This window comes from Papaver somniferum, chromosome 6 (assembly GCF_003573695.1).
Source record: "Papaver somniferum cultivar HN1 chromosome 6, ASM357369v1, whole genome shotgun sequence".
NCBI lineage: Eukaryota > Viridiplantae > Streptophyta > Magnoliopsida > Ranunculales > Papaveraceae > Papaver > Papaver somniferum.
The window spans coordinates 143,748,359-143,757,902 of record NC_039363.1 but is presented as its reverse complement, the minus strand read 5'-3'; the positions used below and the strand labels follow the sequence as shown (position 1 = coordinate 143,757,902).

Below are 9,544 nucleotides of genomic sequence, written 5' to 3'. Positions count from 1 at the left end.
TTGATGCCATTGGATTCATAACACTGCAACGCCCCTTCATTAGTACAACAAAAACCAGCATTACCACATGCACAACAGCCATTACCAACACCAGTACTGCAACTATTACTATCACCTCTACTGCAGCATCAATTCCGCCACAAAAATAAATAAAATCCACTATAGATACTAATGAAAATGAAAAATCTTCACTAGAAACAAGTAGCTAACCATATGAAAAGCATTTCATAACTATCGGAAAGTAAAAATCATTGGTAATATTATAACCATAATCCTGCATTTTATACTAATGAACAGCAACTGCTGCACTTCGCGTGTAATACTATATATTATTAAATTGATATGGAAAGATTAAATATGTCCAGTGCAACCATCGGTAAGTAAAAATCATCTTTGAATTGGTGTTACATATAACGTACGTTAAAAATTAATACTATACATGAGTATGGATATGTACGATCCCAACAACAATGTCTCACATATATTTTCCGATGGTAATATCCTCTAATCCACCAAAAGCAACAGAACCTTCAGGAGCCCACTTTCCTTCCACATATACGAGAACTAAGCAAAAAGGAAAAGATGTTAAGTAAGTACAAATTTGAAACAGTTGATATTACTGATTCCCAACCATATAGCCTTAACTTGGAAATCCAATAAAAAAGTGACAAATTAAATCATGAAGAATGAAGTGCCAGTGAATACCTATGTAGAAGTACCGACACCATTAAAATATCCCAAACAACAAGAATTTATGAATGTGATTCATCAAACGCTTGCATTACCATTCCAGTCTACTTAATTTCTCAAAAATAGACATACACCATAGTTCTAGTTCACAGCTTGTGGTTAAAACAAGACAGAATGTACCAACTTCAATCACAATTCCATAACTAGCACCATCTCCAAACTCCGCCTCCACATGCTAGTCTACCAACTTTACCAATTCCACCTCCACCCACAAACAACAACACCAACCTTAACTGTCGTTATATCACCTCCAGTGCGAACAAGCGTCCACCACCATAACAATAACATTCATCCAACACTTAAACTGAATATATTCAGGACCCCTATTTACTGTAATGAATCAAATATATACACCAAAATCAGATTCAAAAACCTAAAAGAAAGCAGAATCATACCTATTTCAATGACAATAATCTCAAGTCGATTTTCAATACAAATATAAACCAAAATCATGTTGGAAAATCTTTGAATCTGAAATTTTTAGTTTGTGATTTGATTTTTGATTTCAAATCTCTAAAATCAAAAACCTAAAACAAGCAAGATTGATAACTCTTTTAGAGATCAATTAAAATTCGGCTCCAAATTTAGTTATTAAGCTTTGATAAAATTACAAATCTGAATTACTTGTTCAACTGACCTTGGAAATCACTCTTACGATGAGGAGTATAGGAGGAAAAAGAAGAATATAAACTGTTGATGATGATTTTGAATATGAAATTGATTTACGACCAAGAAAATATTTTTCTCTGAAATTTTAAAATGTAGTTGATAGAGGAGATAAAGATGGTTGTGGTGGTTGCGGTGGTCGGGATAAAGACGGTGGTGGTGGTGGTGGTGGTGGCAGAGATGGGGATGGTGGCGACGGTAAGGTGATGGTAATGGCAGAGGGGGTGGTGGTGATGCCCAAAAAAGAAAAAAGAGAAGAGGGATCGTTTGATTCGATTCGTTCGGATCTGGAAAACAAAAGAAAACACTAAATTCTGAGAGGGGCATCGAAGGAAATATAATTAATTGAATTCTCTTGGTTTTAGATTTGGGGTATTAATATAATGGATAAGGGCATTTATGAAGACCCATAGATAGTAGGGTTATTTATTTAATTTTCATTAAAGATAAATTATATAATGCGAAAAAGAAATAACACAGACACCAGAAATTTTGTTAACGAGGAAACCGCAAATGCAGAAAAACCCCGGGACCTAGTACAGATTGAACACACACTGTATTAAGATGCTACATACACTAGCCTATTACAAACTAACTTTAGTCTAAACTGTAGTTGAACTCCAATCAATCTCACACTAATTCAAGATATAGTTGCGCTCCTTACGTCTATGATCCCAGCAGAATACTACGCACTTGATTCCTTTAGCTGATCTCACCCATAACTAAGAGTTGCTACGACCCAAAGTCGAAGACTGTAATAAACAAATATGTAACACACAGAGAAGTCTACGGTAATAGGTAAATCTGTCTCCCATAGAAAAAATCCTTACGAGTTTTGTTCCGTCTTATGATAAATCAAGGTGAACAGGAACCAATTGATAACCCGGACTTATATTCCCGAAGAACATCCTAGAATTATCAATCACCTCACAATAATCTTAATCGACGCGACGAAAGAAGATATTGTGGAATCACAAACGATGAGACGAAGATGTTTGTGATTACTTTTATATCTTGCCTATCGGAGATATCAATCTCAAGCCAATTATTACAATTGTAATATCAACAAGATCAGATCACACAACTACAAGAAAGTAATATCGGTCTGGCTTCACAATCCCAATAAAGTCTTCAAAGTCGTTAACCTACAGGGTCTCGGTACAAACCTAAGGTTAAAGGAGAATCGACTCTATCTAATACAACTAGTATCACATAGGAGGTGTGGGGATTAGATTTCCCAGTTGTTAGAGTTCTCCCTTATATAGTCTTTCAAATAAGGGTTTGCAATCAATGTTAGCTTAGTAACAAAGCATTCAATATTGACTGTTAGATGAAAACCTGATTAGATTCAAGCTAATATCTTTTAACCGTTAGATCGAAAACCTAGCTTGTTATACACAAATGAAATGCATGTTTTAGGTTTGTGTAACCGTACCTAAACATGTACATCTACTTGGTTCAATAGTAGTTAACCAAATGGTTAGCCATATGAGCACTTTCATATCTACCATATTCTTCTTTAACATAACTAGTTAAAATGACTCAAATGAACTAGTAAGAGAGTTGTTCAATTGCTTAGATCTTATAGAAGTATACAAGACACAATCGAAGCAAAAACGATTTGATTTTCTCGAATCGACTCATGAACTTTATAGCCACGGTTTTCAAACTTGCATTCCATAGATAATATAAGTATAAGTTCACGAATAATCGTTTTTAGAAATAACCAACCTAAGTACGCGGACTAGGTACGTGGACTTAAGTACCTGAAATAAGTTTGTAAAAGTTTACAAACTCCACCAGAAATTCTCGGGAAGAGAACCTCCGACAGTACGCGGACTCCGTTTCCGGTTTTCCTGATCAACAAAGTACGCATACTTTGGTTCAAGGAATAAGGACTTATACATGTATGTGTTACCACACAATGCTTATATCCAACAATGGTTATATATTCTAAACTCTCATTTCAATCATTGAAACATTCTTAGAGGACGTTATATAGTTGTTGTTCACAAACTATTTTTCGTCAAAGCCATTTTCAAGTGATTGAAACATAACATGACTTTCGTCACTAGGTAAAGATGAACTTGGCCAAAGCGAAAGCTTACCAACACATATTTCGAGAAATAGATAAGCGAGATAAACTCGGCTGGAAATAGAAAATGTGTATAATCAAAGTCTATATAGCAAAACGACTTTTGTCTCAAGATAGGAGATAGAGTAGATAGACTTTTGAGTGATAGATAAGTTCAAGTCTCCACATACCTTTTAGTCGATGAAGTTCCACCAGTTCCTTGAGTAGTTCTTCGTCTTTTATGATGATCTCCATGGAGTTCTTGAGCTCAACTACACTTTATATCCTAGTCCGAGACATATCTATAAGTATACTAGAAATGAAGACTTATAGTTTTGATCACTATCATTGACAAACATGCTTGAGATAGCAACGCATGCGAGTTCGACCGAGCAGTGCTCTAAAATATGCAAGCGAGTTAATTAAACTATGATCGAAATATCAAATGTGTATAAAGTAAAGTCTATATAGCTATATGACTTTTGTTTCAATATGAAATAAAATAGAAATAGACTTCTGAGTAATTGATGAGTCCAAGTTTCCACATACCTTTTGTTGATGAAGTTCCACAAGCTCCCTTTAGTAGTTCTTTGTCTTCAATCGATGAACGTCGTGAAGTTTAAAGCTCAACTAGACATCCTGTCCTAACCCGAGACATATATATAATTAGACTAGAAATCAAGACTTATAATTTTTACAACTAAACTTGAGAAACAAGCTTGAGATAGAGATGCTTGCGAGTTCGACCGAACAGTGCTCTAACAATCTCCCGCTTTGTCAATTTTAGTGACAAAACTATCAATACATATGGATTACAATATAAATAAACTTTGTAGCTTCTCATCCAAATGCTTGATTTCCATGGTTCTTCAACATTACTCGAAAACTTCGTCACTTCCAAGTACTCCAGTGATTCTCAATGTGTTCAACTCAGCATCATAGTTGTTAAAGATCCTCAGCCATAACAATAAGAAAACAATTGTTCTCTATCATTATTATATAGTGTCAAAGTATTATTACACAACATAAAAGTTCAATTGTATCACAACTTTGAAAATAATACTATAGTGATATGTATCACTCCCCCTTAGTCAATACTCTAGCTCACAATGAAAACCACTCCCCCTTACATAATGATTCGTAAACCATATGTATATGTAGTGTGAACTACAAAATAGTTCTGCCCCTTTTTGTAAATATAAATTTGAAAAGGTACGAAAACTAGCGGGATCATAACGAAATTCTCATAGAGATACTTCATGAATAAAAGAGAACATATCAACTTTGTTTCGATGATTTCACATAGTCGAAACTTAGTGTATTCATCAAGGAGTTTATAAAGATACAAGAAAACTCCTACCATATTCCACAGCTGCACTCCCCACAAATATTTATAAATTAAACACAAGTTTAATTAAGAACTCTCCCTCATAAAATGCCATTCCCGAAAGAACAACAAGAGCGACCTTACATTTACAAGAAAACAAGGATTTCTTTGGACATTGACAAATCACATAAACATGAATTTGTATCCAACAAACTCAACTAAATTAACCACAAAGAAACCTCAATGATTAATTTAATTGGAAATTCTCAACTTAAGATAATTTACGGAGCCTTAAAGTACTTTCACATCGAAGTGGATCAAGGAAAGATCAATACTGCCGAATATTCAAAGATTCATTCTATTTTTCATCAATATTTTCATAATGATATCATAGACTTAATCTTTGACATCATAAGTTCATTCTATTTTCCATCAATATTTGCATTATGACATAATAGACTTAACTTTTGACATATACGGGACGATCATAGTTCACGAACGTAAACATACATATCCCAAAACATTATTTGCAATATATAAAACCAATAAAGATTAAATAATGCAAAATCATCTTCCAAATAAACTTTAGAATTTATATAAATAAATCTAAAAACATTACAAGATGAAAATCGTTGGCAATAAGAATGTGTACTCAAAATAATTGCTACTCCAAACCCTAGTTATCATTATTAAAAACATAAGAATAAATTCTCGTAAGAAGTTTCAAAAAAAGAACAAAAAGTCTAAAAACAAAAACGAAAACTCTTAGACCATCAAAGCCGATCAAGAAATGAAATCAATGAGCTTTTCCGGAACCCTCACGAGTCTTGAGACCTTTGAGCTTGTGATTGACAGCATCCACTGCTTCTTCCGAGAATATATCAACATTGAGAAGATCTTTAACATGTATCTTCATGAGAACAAGGTCATAGTTAACCTTTTTCAACTTAGTTCTTAACAGATCGAGACCTTTCATGGTATCAACGAGTTGCAATTTTGCTTCCTCAAAGTGTTTAAGAAAATCATGAACCACTTCAGCAGAAACCATATCCTCATGCTCTATATCTTGATGAGTATATGCATAGTAGCATGAGACATCATCATAATCTTCAGGATTTTGATATTTGATATCATCAACATCTACTAGAGTTCTTTTCTTCCTCCATTTAGACTCGAAACCAATACCTTTATCAAGAAAACCTCTTGCAAAATCACAGGAGCGAGAAGGTGAGGACATTCTTGACAAGAATAACCTAGAGTAGGCGTACGTGACTCAATAGGATTGGTATTTAAAGATTTCTTAGGGAAGGACTTTAAGGTTTCTAAAAATTGGTTCATGACAAGTCAACATGGATACCCGTACGAAAACCAATATGGTCCCCAAAACAAAACTTAAAAGAATACAACAAAAGTTTTGCAACGTGAAAATTTTCTTTCACAGTTCATTTTGGCTCAATAAATTTTATAGTCTCATAGGAAAAAAATTTAGAGCACAAAAGTAACACAATCCGAGAAAACAAAAGATTCAAAAAAAAAACTAATATTTTTTAATTAAAATACTTGTGCAGCAATGTTTGTAGGCAAAATTCTAGCTAACCACCGATTAGAGAGTAGCCTAACCAAAAAGAGGATAGATTTGCCAGCAGACATACCTGTTTATTGATTCATCTTACTCAAAATGATTTCTCATGAGTAAGATTTCAATCCTTATGATTAATTAACACAAGTATGAGCTTTATGCTCATCAACTGAATATTCTTCATGGTTAATCCTCTTTCTTCTTCAAAATTTTGTAGGAAACCCTTTTTTATGTGAAAGGGTATTATAAAATTTACTGTCGTCAAAATAAGAGACTAAATTTGAATCCTTACCAGAAGAAGTTTGTATGGAGGATTTTGACAACCTGTTGATCAGATCCTTGTATCCTCCAATTATCAGATTAAATTTGTCCTTCATATCTTCATTGTTGTTTCCTCCTACTGGCACCTTTCTCACATCGTGACTATCATCCTTCACTTTAGGTTGGGAAGGACTTTTCTGAAATCTTCTTGATCGATTTGTATTAATACTAAAATTAGCTCGAACGTTTGATGGGGATATTGAACTGAATTTCCTGGAAGAATTCACAGGGTGAGTACTAAAACCAATAGGTTTAGACATCTGAATGTCAGTTATACCTTTGAGAATCAAATCTAAGGTGTGTTGAAGTCGACCAAAGTGATTGTCATTCAGCTTCAGTTTGCTCTTCCGTTGAACATGTCCTTTTGAATCACAAAACAGACATACTTTCATATCACCGGAATGATTAGAGTGTGTAGCATTAGTAACATCATTAGAATATTTTTTCCTTCCTAAAATATGGCAAATCCGAGATCAGTGGAATAACCAAGCACCTCTTTAGTGATAAGAAGGGTTTGCAGTTTATCTTCTAAGTTGTTTTCATTAGAGAAACACGATTAGGACTAGTCACATTTTCTAATATCACATTCGAGTCATAAGTAGTTGGTATGACGGACTCCACAGAATAACCTTTATCTTGAATAGCGAGATTAGTCAAAAGTCGTTCTATTTCAAGGGCATCTTCCTTGATATTAGCCTCGAGTAAATTTCGGGAACAGCAAACATCAGCATTTTCCTCACGAAGAACCCTTAATTGGGAATCACGACCTTTCACCATTCCAACCAGTGTATTGACTTTGTGTTTCATCCTATTGATTTCAACTGCCTGGATTCTAACAAGTTTTAGCGTCGCTGCACTTTCTTGGGATGCTTCCCTTTCTACTTCAAAGTCAAACTCGTCAGTAAGATAATCAGGGTAACACTTATCGATACCTGTCTGTTTCATGTGAACAGCATGTTCATCTATATGTGAGATTGACAAGTCTTTCTCTTTCACAGATTTCAAAGAAACGGAACTTTTATCTCTAGTGATGCATTTTTCAGAGATAATATTATTGTCCATAGATTCAGATTGCTACAAACACAGACTTATGAGGTCTTAGACGTGTTTGCCTGCTCTGATACCAATTGAAAAGGTGGGGGTATGACAACCACACCCAATATTTCGCTTAGGTAATCTGTATGGACTAACTCCAATATAAATCCAATATAATCAACTAGAAAGTCAGACTCAATCAAGGAAAATATATCCAAGAGTTATATCTCAGTTTCTCAAATCAATCTGCAATCGAATAGATAGAATTCTGTGAGCCGGATTAATATGAGAAACAACTTGAACAGTACCAAAGATCAATGTTCAAGTGTCAATAAATTTATATCAAAAACCAAAGGTTGGATTATCTAATTGATTGAACTACGCAAAACCTGTGATATTTCAATTATATAGATAGAAAATATAATGCGGAAATGAAATAACACAGACACCAGAAATTTTGTTAACGAGGAAACCGCAAATACATAAAAACCCCGGTACCTAGTCCATATTTGAAGACCACACTATATTTAGCCGCTACAGACTCTAGCATACTACAAGTTAACTTCGGACTGGAATGTTGTTGCGCCCTAACCAATCTTACACTGATTAAGGTATAGTCGCGTTACTTACGCCTCTGAATCGCAGCAGGACTCTACGCACTTGATTCCCTTAGCTGATCTCACCCACAACCAAGAGTTGCTACGACCCAAAGTTGAAGACTTGAAAAACCAATCTGTCTCTCATAGAAATACCTACGAGTTTTTATTTCGTATTTTTATAAATCAAGGTGAACAGAAACCAATTGATAATACAGAATTATATACAACCTAGAAATATCAATCACCTCACAATAATCTTAATCGTATGGAAGCGAAACAAGATATTGTGGAATCAGAAATAATGAGATGAAGAGCTTTGTGATTACTTTTTATCTTACCTATCAGAGATTAAATCTCGATCAAATCTTAGAGAACATAGTACTCAATACGATAGAACAAAGTAAGATCAGAACATGCAACTACAGAGAAAATAGTTGGGTCTGGCTTCAGAATCTCAATGAAGGCTTTAAGTCGTTAAGCTATAATGGTTTTAGGAAAAACCTAGGTTAAAGGAGAATCGGCTCTAGTCGCAACTAGTATCATACAGAAGGTGTGGGGATTAGGTTTCCCAGTTGCTAGAGTTCTCCCTTATATAGTTTTCAAATCAGGGTTTACAATCAATGTTACCTTGGTAATAAAGCATTCAATATCCACTGTTAGATGAAAACCTGATTAGATTCAAGCTAATATCTTTCAACCATTATATTGACTTAGCTTGTTACACGCATGTGAAATGTACCTTCATTTAGATAGAGGTAACCGTACCTAAACGTGTATACTTAGTTGGCTCAACAATAGTTAACCAAAGTTAGCCATATGAACACTTTCATATCAACCTTGTTCATCTAAATCACAACTAGTTCAAATGACTCAAATGAAACTAGTTATAGAGTTTTTCAATTGTATATATTCTCATAGAAGTATACGAGACACAATTGAAGCAAAATCTGTTTTGATTCACTGAATCAATTCATGAATATTACAGCCACAGTTTGCAAATATGCATTCCTTATTATATAAATGTATTTGTTCATGAGTATGTACACATACATAACCGATTTTAGAACATAACCCACTTAGGTATGCAAACAGGTATGCATACCTAAGTTCCCGGACTTGGTCTTGTTCGCTAGTATGCAAACGGGCATACCGTCGTTCATGACCGAACTCAGTTGAAATCAGTATGCATACTA

At 34.4% G+C, this 9,544-nt stretch overlaps 1 long non-coding RNA gene across 1 annotated transcript; it reads right to left on the bottom strand.

Moving 5' to 3' along the window:
• Nucleotides 1-316: 316 nt before the first annotated feature.
• On the bottom strand, nucleotides 317-1,705 carry LOC113286266. Its single transcript, XR_003329193.1, has 3 exons — nucleotides 1,388-1,705; nucleotides 706-1,080; nucleotides 317-564 (listed from the first exon to the last, which is right to left on the bottom strand). It is a non-coding gene; the product is annotated as an uncharacterized LOC113286266 (long non-coding RNA).
• Nucleotides 1,706-9,544: the final 7,839 nt, after the last annotated feature.